The 11392-nt window shown below is 43.2% G+C and overlaps 1 protein-coding gene across 1 annotated transcript in view; it reads left to right on the forward strand.

The window, feature by feature from the left end:
* GRIN2B (glutamate ionotropic receptor NMDA type subunit 2B) overlaps window positions 1–11392 on the forward strand; it is a 296216-nt gene that overhangs the window by 53323 nt on the left and 231501 nt on the right. The window lies entirely within an intron of this gene.

Below are 11392 nucleotides of genomic sequence, written 5' to 3' on the forward strand. Positions count from 1 at the left end.
AAAAAAAAAAAAAAAAAAAAAAATCAATGGCCACTTTCTTATTTTGTCTAAAAGGAACCATTTGGGGGAATCCTGAAGTGACGATACATCCATGGTTTTTGCCTCTTGAGTCATTGCCCACGTTGATCTGAAGACTCAGTCAGTGGAGCGTGAGAACACGTGTACACAGAGGCACAAACTCTGTCAGCCTTGAGATTTTCCAATTTCCCCAAAGGTGGGACTGTACAGCTTAATTAAAACAAGGCCAAGAAAAAAATAGAAAACATCTCGAGAAGGGTAACTTTTTTACCTGTTTTGTGAGCTTGGCCACACGCTTAATTGACTTGTATGTACTCACTTCGAAAAAGGAATGTGTTCTCAAGTCTTCGCTGCTTTCACTCTATACCTCATTGAATAAATTAGCACTTAGAGGGTAGGCAGGCTTGGGTCTAAATCCTGCGTAAATGACCTCTGGCAAGTGCCTTCATCTTGCCGACCTTCCTTCCATTTCCTCATTTTTTTTTTTTTTACAGAACCTTGCAGAGTGGACATTAGGATGAAATGAGAGTGTGTGTCAAGCACTGGCACATAGTAGGTGCTCGTTACTTTTAGCTATTATTATTATTACTTTTCTTTTGCTGCTGCTGCTGTTGTTAATTGCTCTCCACCCCCCAACTTTTTATCCTCACCCTGTTCCCAACTTCCGGTACCCCGAGTCCCGGAAGTGGAGTGTTTGGGATCTACAGCATTCTCACATGCTTGCTTTGCCATCTGGTTCTCATTTTTGCGCACTCTTATTCTAGCCTTATGTCATAATTCTGATATTCAGTATTCAAATGGATGGCTCTTTAAATAGCTTTATTGCTTGGTCTTTTCTTGATTCAGTTTTACATAAAATTTCCCTAAACTTCTCACTTGCTTACCTCATTGTAGCCTGGATCCCAGTTTACCATGAAATGCCTTTACTGATTTCTACAGCGGTCACTCTAAAGGCGAGTCCATTATCTTTTCACTCCCAATGCAAATGGTTTCATGGTTTTAAATATTGCATGTGTATGCTGGACACCCTGATCAACATCTCTATCTTACTATTAATTTTCTTATTTCTCTTCCTCACTTCCGTTTCTTTCAGACATTGCAATTTAATCTCTTGCAGCTGTCTCAGATTTAATAGAGTAAAACAAAGAATTCTTTATTTCATTTGCAGTTTTTATCTGTTGGATTTTACACTGTTCTTCCTTTATTGAATGCAAAGCACTGTGGCAGAATTATGCTTGTGGAAAATGTTCAAAGTTGAAATAGATTCAGTAGCAGATGAGAAGAGGAAAAATGAAAAAAAAAAAGTTATGTACAGATGAAAATAGAGGTTGGGGAGAGTCAATAGTGGAAAATGCAAACGTAACAGGTGAATAAAATTCAGTCCAAATGCCTGATCCCAGAAGTTATTTCAGTCAACATTTTGTTAAGAATTTTATTCCCTCATGAGAAAAAAAAAAAGAATGCTAACATTTTCTCGAAATTTCTTCTGTTAGGCACACCCCAGGAAATGGTGCTACACAGTGTCTTGCACAGTCTGGGTCTTAGCAGATATTTGTTGAATTGATTTTCATGGTTGGATAGATCGATTAACTGAAACATTGAACCCTGCCTATGAACACCACTATATCTTAAGAGTCACAGGACATACTTCCTTTTTTTCTGTGGACACTTGTATAAAACAGTGGCCATGGCTTATGGTGCCTTTAAAGACTCTAAAGGAAGCTATAGATCCCTTTTTCAGAAAAGTATCCACAAACCCAGTTCTGCATGCAGTTTCAGGGGATTTATGGATCCTTTGAGGCCCAGTCATGAGCCCCAGGTTTGGCATCCCTGCTTCCTATTCATAGGTTTCCCTGGACATCTTCCTTCTTCCTTATCTCCACTGAAAGATGACCTCTGTGCCTGGTTCCAAGCCAGAATTCTTAGTGTAATTACCCACTCTCTGCCCTCCAGTTAGGCTAGTTGTGTCAGTTGCCAGAGTTTGCAGCTTCATCTAGCCCAAGTTTTTCTGTTTTATGAAGGGAAAAACCTGCTCTAGCATTTGTAAGTGCTATTGTCCAGAAGGTCATTGTGCAGGCACAGTGAGGACCCTCCTTGATGTTTGACCGTATTTTACAGCCGTAAATAGGGCCCGTCCCTTGCGGAATGGGAATGGGATCACAGGGAGGGTTGGTTCTCATATTGCCAACTCTAGTTTGCTTTGGCATCTTCCTCATTATCTCCTTCCCCAGTTATACAGGCCCACCGTTCATTTACTGAAACGAGGCCACCGTTTCCGGCTAGTTACCATAGGTGGCAGTGGCTAATGATTAGATAAATGAATCTTGCCGCTGGATCTGATAAATTAACCCTACTCTATGTGACAGGCAGCCAGTGCTTTGCTGCCCGCTGGTGCATTAATCCAATTCACACAGTCAGACTTCCCTACAAGGTGGTAGACTGTTATTTGTGGAGATGGTTTAGCAGTGCTGGGAAGGAGGTGAAGACAGCCTTTCTGTGACCCTCTTCTCATACAGTACGAACACCTGGCCCAGGATTTGGATGTATGGACAGAGCAAAGAAGGTGTATTATTCCCTCTTCCTCTGATCTCTCCGACGGCAGAAGCCATCAACATTTTGGGGTGTGTGTACCAGGCACAGTACTAGGCATTAGGCAGAGGTACAAAAGCACTATTAAGCAGGACGCAGTGACTGTTCATTCAGGAGTGACAGGGCTTACTCCGCTTCTCAGGGGCTGGCGCTCAGGGATGCGGGCTAGCTGCACTCAGCAGTAAGAAAATCCTTTAGAATGACCATGGATGCACTCACCTGCAGTTCATTCGACAAATGCGTACTGAGTGCCCAAGGCAGGCTAGACCCTGGGGCCACTGAGCGGGCTAGATAGAGTCCCTGCTTTGAACGTATATTTTCCTGAGGGAGACAGACAGAAAACAGGTAACGCCAGATCTAACTCACAACAGAATTAAGTCCTGTGAAGAAAGGAAAGCAAGGTAAGGGGATAAAGAATGCGGGACGACGAGGAAGAGTTCATTTCGAGAAGCTGGTTGAGGGGGCTCCCGCAGAAGAGATGGCATCTGAGCGAAGGCTTGAAGGGCGGAGAGGGGGGAGGCGCTTTCTAGGTCAAGAGAGCGGCGAGTGGAGAAGTCGTGAAGCAGGAAGGTGTTTGGCAGTTGGAGAAAGAGCTAGAAGCCGCCCTGGCTGGAACAGCAAGCAGGGGAGGGGGCAGCAGCCGAGGTAGGGGCAGCAGCCGAGGTAGGGGCAGCAGCCGAGGTAGGGGCAGACTGGGCCCACAGGCCAGGCTGAGATGCCCGGATGCTATGCTGAGTGTGTGGAGAAGGGCCGGGCGGGCCTCACGTTTGCAGAAGGGCGCTCCGAGTGCTCGTGGAAGATGGCCTGTTGGAGGTGGGGACACCCCAGTGGGCCCGGAGGCCGGTGTACGTGGAGGTTCTCCTGATTCAGCATCCCCGAGTAGGGCTGCGGCCCAGCTCCAGGGGGCCTCGCTTCTCTCTCTCTCCCTTTCCCTCCTTAAACCCTTTTGGCAACAAACTTTCACGGTGACCAGCTAACGTGCTTAATGTTTCACTTTACAAGTTCTCTCTTACTCTTTGGCATGTCATTCTCTGTCTCAGATTTGGATTTTAGGATTTTGAGTAATAATGATTGCCACTGGTTTTCAACGTCTCCTCTCTGACCGGATGCCAGGCATATAGTAGTATATACGCTTTAATCCTCGTAAAAACTGTGCAAGGAAATTCTTCTTCTCGTTCTACTGAAGCTCAGAGAGAGAAAGTACCTCAGCCGTGGCCACACACAAGCGCGTGGTGGCTGGGACTTGATCACGGGCCTCTTGGCCTGCAAACCTCACGGTCTTCCTGTCTCTTAGAGCTGAAGGGCATGACGAGCTTATTTGGGAAAACTTAGGAAAATGGTTTTTCTGAGATTGCTATTATTCTAGAGCAGTGGTCCTCAAGGGAGGGGACTTTTGACCCTCGGAGACATCGACAGTATCTGGTGACATTTTTGGTTGTGCCAAGTTGGGGTAAGGTGTGTTACTGCCGTCCTGTGGGTAGAGGCCAGGGAGACTGCTAAAGCATCCTACGGGGCATGGGGCAGCCTCGCATGAAAGAATTATCTTGCCCAGAGTGTCAGTAGAGCCAAGGTTCGGAGATGCTGTTCCAGAGTTATTTTTCTGCATTCCTGATCTGTCCGTAACTTGAATCAGTATCCATCTCCTGCATCAGTCATCACCCTGATTATGTGTCTTTGCTATTGTTCTAAGGAGAAATTGGGATGCAACTAAAGAAGAAAGACTTCTGTTGTTAAGCTGCTTTTTGTTTCACTTCGGTTAATGAGTGGTTTTCTCCCAGCACCATTTATCTATTGCTGGTGGCCTGGGCTCTGATTCTAGGGCTCAGGAGCCCCTGAGCCATTCTAATGAAATCCTGGGGCTTCTGTACTGAACTGCCCCGTTGCTCCACGCTGTGCTTCCTGTGGCGTGGTGCGGGCCAGGCTATCAGCACTGGAAAAAGCCCTTCCACCAGAAAGTTGTGTGAATTGGGAGCAGGTCAATCCTGACTCCCTCCTGCTACCAAATTCAAAGCGACCCCAGCGGCTGTGAGGTTGAGAACACGGTCTAGTAAGCAAATTGCCTTCTACTGGAGAGCGCACACCTTCAAAGTTTAAAAATGCTGGTGCACACTGATGGGAGAGACAGAATGACCTCTGTGCCCCTCCCCCTCCCCCCCCCCAAATAAAAAAGTACACACATGCAGTCTTTATGCCTTTCTCAATCTAGACACTAACACAATTCAGAGCTGCTACAGCGGATGGCCCTATGAAAGCAAGTTCTCCACACGTTGGATTTTAATTGTACAGTGCATGAAGTTACCCCCAGTCATCATTTGTCTCTCTAGTTATCAGAATGTCTCTCATCGTTCTGTTACTTAAAGGATAAAGGACTATGCATTATCTTACTGCTTCTTGAATTCCCCTTCAGAGGTGTGGTCCCCAGCCGGGCGGGCTGGTTGCGCCCCGACTCTGTGACCGTCTTTTCCTGGGAGAACCTGGGCGTGGAAGCCGGCGAGGGTCCTCAACTGGCTGTCCTTCTATCCGCAGCTCCTGGCACCTTTGCTTTCCCTCCGACTCGCCTGACTACAAAATATGCCTCCTGCTTAATAAACTCCTGCTTGTAATATTCTGAAACAAGGAGGCTAATCAAAGGCCCTGTTCTGCAGAACAGGACGCTAAATGACAAGATTAATTTCCGCAATCAAGCAGCTTAATTTGGACACTTTTCCCCTCTCTGTTGCTGATTGAAATTGAGGCAGATTTCGCTGTGGTGAGATTCTCCCCTGGCTTAGTAAAGCTTGCTTCCTGAGGCGAGAAGAGGGAAGGCAAGGTGACTGTGGTCAGAGAGGAGATGGGAAGTGAGAGGCAGGAGAGGGCAGCACAGGGAGTGAAATGTGAACAAACGCAGAGAAGTGGCTGGAATTTTTCTAGGGCCCCTAATTATTAGACACCGTGTGAAGCCATTGGTGCGGTTGTCCACACGACCACCACCCACCTACCTGAGATGTTTCCATCATTTCAGATGGCAGCCATGCAGATACATGCGGCTGTAACCTGTTTGGGCAGGAGAACATCTTAGACATCTTCTAATCCACCTGCCTCTTTGCATAAAACAGCCCCAGAGACCTTAAGGAACTTGTGCCCTGTTCACTAACACCAAGCAGGATTTCGGGACAGAAAGTAAAGAAGCTTACACAATCTCATGGGATTTGCAGCAAAGTAAACATAACACAGTGATAGACCTTACATTCGTAGAAGGTATTATAATTTACGAGGCACTTTCAGAACATTTAAGTGGCAGGCTATATTGCTCAGATTAGAGTTTGAACTGAACATTTTTAGATTTTTAATAACGTATAGGTTAATAACCTACATGCTTGTTGTTTCTTAGAAGAGCAAACACCTTACAGTGGAGATGCGAGCAGCTTCCTTTCTCTGGTGCTATAGTTAGCATTGAAGAGTATTACTTTCAAGGAGAAAGAAACCCCACCAATCCTGCAGTTTGGGAACTGTTTGGATTTGTGAGCTTCAGGCTTTTCTTAATCCAATCTTGTCTGGGTTATGAGGTTCTTTTATGCTGATCCCTGCGCCCTGGTTTCTGGTGGGAAATGTGGTGACATGGGGGAATCTGTGGGCAAGAAGCTTTAGAGCTGTAGGGTTTAACACTGACATTATCTTTGATCCTCCATGAGTGACAGAAGCTTTCTGGGCTTCAGTTTCTTGACTGTAAAAGAGGGATGACAATACTGGTCTGTCTCACAGAAGAATAACTAATACATGATTGCAAAGCTCCTCCCAAACACAAAGTACTAAATAAATACTAAAAGATGAAATAAATTGACTCTTAAATAAAATGTAGATAGGGAAAATGAAATCAAGGCCAGACCAGACTGAACTTAATAGCCAAGCAGCAAGGCTCTGTGTGTGTGTGTTGGGGACAAGAGAGGGGGCAGCATCCTGCCCAGGAAACCCATGAACTCCAGGTACACTGTGCACACTGGCCTTTGCCCTCATGACCAGGATCTTGGAGAAACACTGTTGGGTTCGTTCAGTAAAAAAATATTTGAGTACCTATTAAGGGCGAGGCATTATTGCCTCAAGACACTCTTCCAGACCTCATGGGGTTTAAGAATTTATTGGAGGCAATAAGACATAACCAAGAGTATATAATATACATCTGTATGAGAAACGCTGCCGGAGGTGTAAAACTTAAGTGTAACGTATGAATGCAGAGGGAAGCTTTAATTAGTGTGATCAGAGAAGGCGGTGGTATTTGAATTCCATGGATTTTCAAGGACACAGAGGAGGGCGGTCTAGGTGGAGGGGCCACCCTGACCAAATGTGGATGAAAGTGGAATAATTTTCACAAATGAGGAGTCTGGATGACTTGCTTTTGGATTTGTGTTGAAGGACTAAAGAGAAAGGACTGAAAAATAAGTTGGGGTAGAATGTGGAGAAGCCTAAATGACTGCGGAGTGCTAAAAGGCATAAGAATATATGAATGTACAAATTTTAAGAATAACAAAACGTTAAGAAAGCTCTGATCTTCAGTAAGAAGAGAGTGAAGATCAATTTATTAAGTCTAAGTAATGAACAGTGTAATTTGGGCAAAACAGGCAATTGAGGATTAAAGCAGCATTGAAAAGATTTCTTATCTCAGTACAGTATCTCACTAACAAAAAGACTCTGTAGAAACCACAAGACACAGTGAGGTCAGAAAGAAGAGGCAGGAGTTTGACAGGCTCATACTTGATCACCCAGGAACGTGTATCCCAACACAAAGATATAATTTGGCAGGTTCAGAGAAAGATGAAAATGGGTAAATAATGAATAAAGCACCCAGTGAAGTGATAATCCATACTGAGCACAATATAATTCCAGGGACTGTACTTTACACAAAAGCAGAGGGGCATAAAATGACTGGTTGGGACAAACATAAATGCGCGTTCGCAGGCAGAAAGGCAAACGCCCGTCTGGTTGACTTTCTCCATCAGCTGAGACTTGGCTGTGGGTAACCCTGAGTGAATTGTTGTTCACACATTAGTGTCTTCTGGTTTTTTTTTTTTTTTTTTTTTTTTTTTTTCCTACTGTTCCTACCCCCTCCCCCTCTCATCACAGGCTTTAGGAGGCTTTGCTGTGAGCTCAGATATAAAGTGAAAGAACCCTTTTAAAGGCACTTTTCTGCCTGTTCACAATCCCCTAAATTTTATTTTAGGTATTGCGTTGGTTTAAAAAATGTTTTGGTTTGGCTTATATAAAAAACTCTTTGTAACATCATAGTGAAATCGATGAAAAAAGTCTAATTTTAGGGAACAAGTATTATGAACTAGCCAACAGGGAGGGAAACAGGAGTTTGGAAACGTGGTTTCTAATCGCGACTGCTGGTTTACCAGTTGTCTGACTAGGTGACTGACTTAGTCTCGCTCGTCGTCTGCAGGACTGTGAAAATTAGAGATGGTGTACACACAGAGCCCCCCAGCCCAGTGCCTAGCCCAGGACGTGCACTTTATTTTCTTCTAAAGTTAAGTGTAACTTTATTTTTCTTATTACAAAAGCAATACATGCACATCAGAGAAAAATTGGAAGAGAAGGGGAAAATGAAAGCAGACATCATCTCACCAGATAGCAGCACTGTAAACGTCTCTCAGTGTGTGTTATGCAAAATAAAAAATGTGGTCATACTATGCATATTGTTTTGTATCCAGCCTTTTCTTTTTATCAACATACAGTGATCGTTCTTTCCTGTCAAAAACATCCTTCTACATCCTTTCTACTGACTGCATAGAATTCTGCAATTTAACCAATTCTTCATGGTTCAGCATTTTACATTACTTTCAAAATGAGGACTTTTACAAATAAGCTAATGATGCACATCCTTGCAGATAAATCGTTTTGTCTGTCCTTAATTATTTCTTTAGTATAAGTTTGTAAAACTGGATTTACTTGGTCAAATAGCATCAACGTTTTGTGGCTTTGAGTATAAATTATTAAATTGATCTCCAGAAATTTAAAACTATTATATGTGCTTGTGCTTGTGTGTATGTACGAGAATATCCAATACTCTGACCTTTGCAATGAAGAAAAAAACCTTGCATATTTAAGAAGGTAGAATGTTATTGTTTAAAACTCAGAAAATGAGATCAGACTTGTGGTTACCAGAGATGAAGGTCAGGGGGAGGGGAAATAGGAAGAAGGTGGTCAGAAGGTATAAACGGAAGTTATAAGATAAATAATTATGGGGATGTAATGTACAATATGATGACTACAGCTAACCCTGCTGAATGATACATAGGAAAGTTATTAAGAGAGTTAATCCTAAGAGTTCTCATCACAAGGAGAATTTTTTTCCTTTTTTTCTCTTATTCTTTCCTTTTTAAAAGTTATATGTAGATGAGAAGATGGATATTAGCTGAACCTACTGTGGTAATCATTTCACAGTATGTATAAATCAAACCATCATACTGTGTGCCTTAAACTTATACAGTCATGTAGGTCACTTATTTCTCAATAAAACTGGAAAAAATGTTTAAATTTCTATTTAGTTGATTTATCAGTGAGCTTGAATTTTTAAAATATACTTATTAGCCACTTGACTTTTATTTTGCTTTTGTGAATTGTCTGTTATTCCAGTAGGGACTTTAAAGTGATTTCACTTTAATAAATTATTATTCTTTGTGTACGTGTTTATTACTTCAGCGACACTTCACATTCCTTCAGGGAAGATCATATCCTATTTTCTTCTATCCTGAGCACCAGCATGAGGACTCAGTAAACCTCTGGTGGGTGTGTGAAGAGATGGGTCCCAAGCGAATGGAAGGATGGGGGACATATATGAAGCTGAGCCGGGGTGAGCGCCCCCTGCCTGCTCTCCCAGACTCAGCGCAGTCAGCGAGTGTAGGTAGGTCTCCTCTAAGCCATGCTGGTGAGCGGAGCTCAGAGCCGTTCCCAGGGACCGACTCAAAGTCTCAGTCCATCCAGACGTGGATGACATGTAAGATAGTGAGTGAGTCAAGTGGCCAGGAATTCAGAGAATGAGCTGAGCGGTCGGTACAGGTTCAGCTGGAGGCTGAACCTCCAGCGTGTCCATAGGGCTGCATTTCTTTTGTTTTGTCGATGTTTTCCCGTCTGACACCTTGGAATTGTTATATCTGATTTCCTCAATTGATCATCTCACGCAGAAGAAACTCTTTGGAGTGTAATGGGTCTTTGCTGTATTTATTATTGAAAAGGTCATTTTCATTTGGCCAAGACCATTTGCTTTCATAGTGGATGGTGGAGGCTGGCTGGGATGCTGTCACAAGGTTCTCTGTCCCCTCAGTCATTGGAGAGGTTGGACCCGGTGGTGTAGCACCTCCTGTAGGAATTCTTCCGGCTTTTCCTCTCTGGAGGTCTTATCTCTTTTGAGCTCCCCATACTTACAGTAAAAGATACAGGAATGAAAAGAAGGGAGGACACTGACACCAGGTAATGAATCATTTATAGATTCTTACAGAGTTATGACACATGGGTCACGGTGTGTAATCTGAACATATCGTGGCAGAGTGTTTTATACAGTCTCTGTATGTTGGTAATATTTGCACAATATATTCCGCATAATGTGCTTAATAAGCAATTACTATACTTACTATAGAACTTAATTCTAAATCTATAGTTACTGTCAGTAAGTATATGTTGATATGGCAGATTTGGGCTTATAACAAATTGTATGGTCTGCCGGTTGTTGCTTTAGCAGGGACAGATAGTTTTATAAATCTCCTGCTCATTAGGCATTTAACCAGAAACAAAAGAAAAAGAAGATAAAGCTCCTTGAGGAATGCATTCTTAATCTGTATAAACTGTTAACATATGCTGATCTACTAGAATATTCTATTTGAGATACTAACATGTATAGAACTTACATCTTACATCATTTACTTACATATTTACATCAGAATATGACACGACATTTAAAATATGTCTTTGCAGTAGAAAGTGAATTTTTGATATTTGCTTGGTTTATTGGATTACTGTGATCCTCCAAGTTTTCTGACCTATGTTCATAGTAAATATTTGTTTGAGCCTATGACGTCCAGCTTGGTCACCCATAGAAGCAAAATCAATTAGATCGTAACTGTTTTCCTCATTTTAAGCATGTGCTGCCCAGGACTGCCTTGTTGGTTTCATCTTGTAATGTCTGTGCTTGTGAGACCAGAGATTTTTGTCATATGGGAGCCCCAGGGGTGGGCAGAGAGTGATCATTTGGACAGTTAGTGGAGATTTAAGTAAACTTGCCCGCACACACAGAAAAAAATCATGAGAAACGTTAATAACTTTTGAAGCAACTTTAGCAAAGCGTGGTTAAAAAATGGTCAAGAGTTTGGATAATGTGAGTCAAAGCGAGGTTAACAAATATCATGGGTGCACGTAGGGCTGAGAAATGAAAATGAACATGACTGTACCCTACAGTTCAGCGAACGTTGTAACTATCCCACTGTACCCACGGGATAGGAGAGGGCAAGGAGAAGCTAAAAAAGCCTTACACCCAAACCTAGCAAAGGCAGCAGAAAGTGGGGTGGGTCTTTGGGGTCAAAATTGAGCCCAGCTGCAGGTGAGTCATTTGGTGCTAAAGCTCTTGCAGTAGGGAACGTCCTGTACGGGACCTTGACTTGGTGAAGTGCTGGATGCTGAATGGAGGAGCAGAATGGCACGCCTTGGTTGGGCCTGAGGGAGCCGCTTTGTAACCCGGACGCCAGAGCTCTTTATATTCTGGTGCTGATCTGTCATCGATATTGAACCAATGGCTTGTATTGTTCGTACTGTTCAGCAG

Source organism: Lipotes vexillifer, unplaced genomic scaffold, assembly GCF_000442215.2.
Source record: "Lipotes vexillifer unplaced genomic scaffold, Lipotes_vexillifer_v1.1 scaffold911, whole genome shotgun sequence".
In the NCBI taxonomy this organism is placed as follows: Eukaryota; Metazoa; Chordata; class Mammalia; order Artiodactyla; family Lipotidae; genus Lipotes; species Lipotes vexillifer.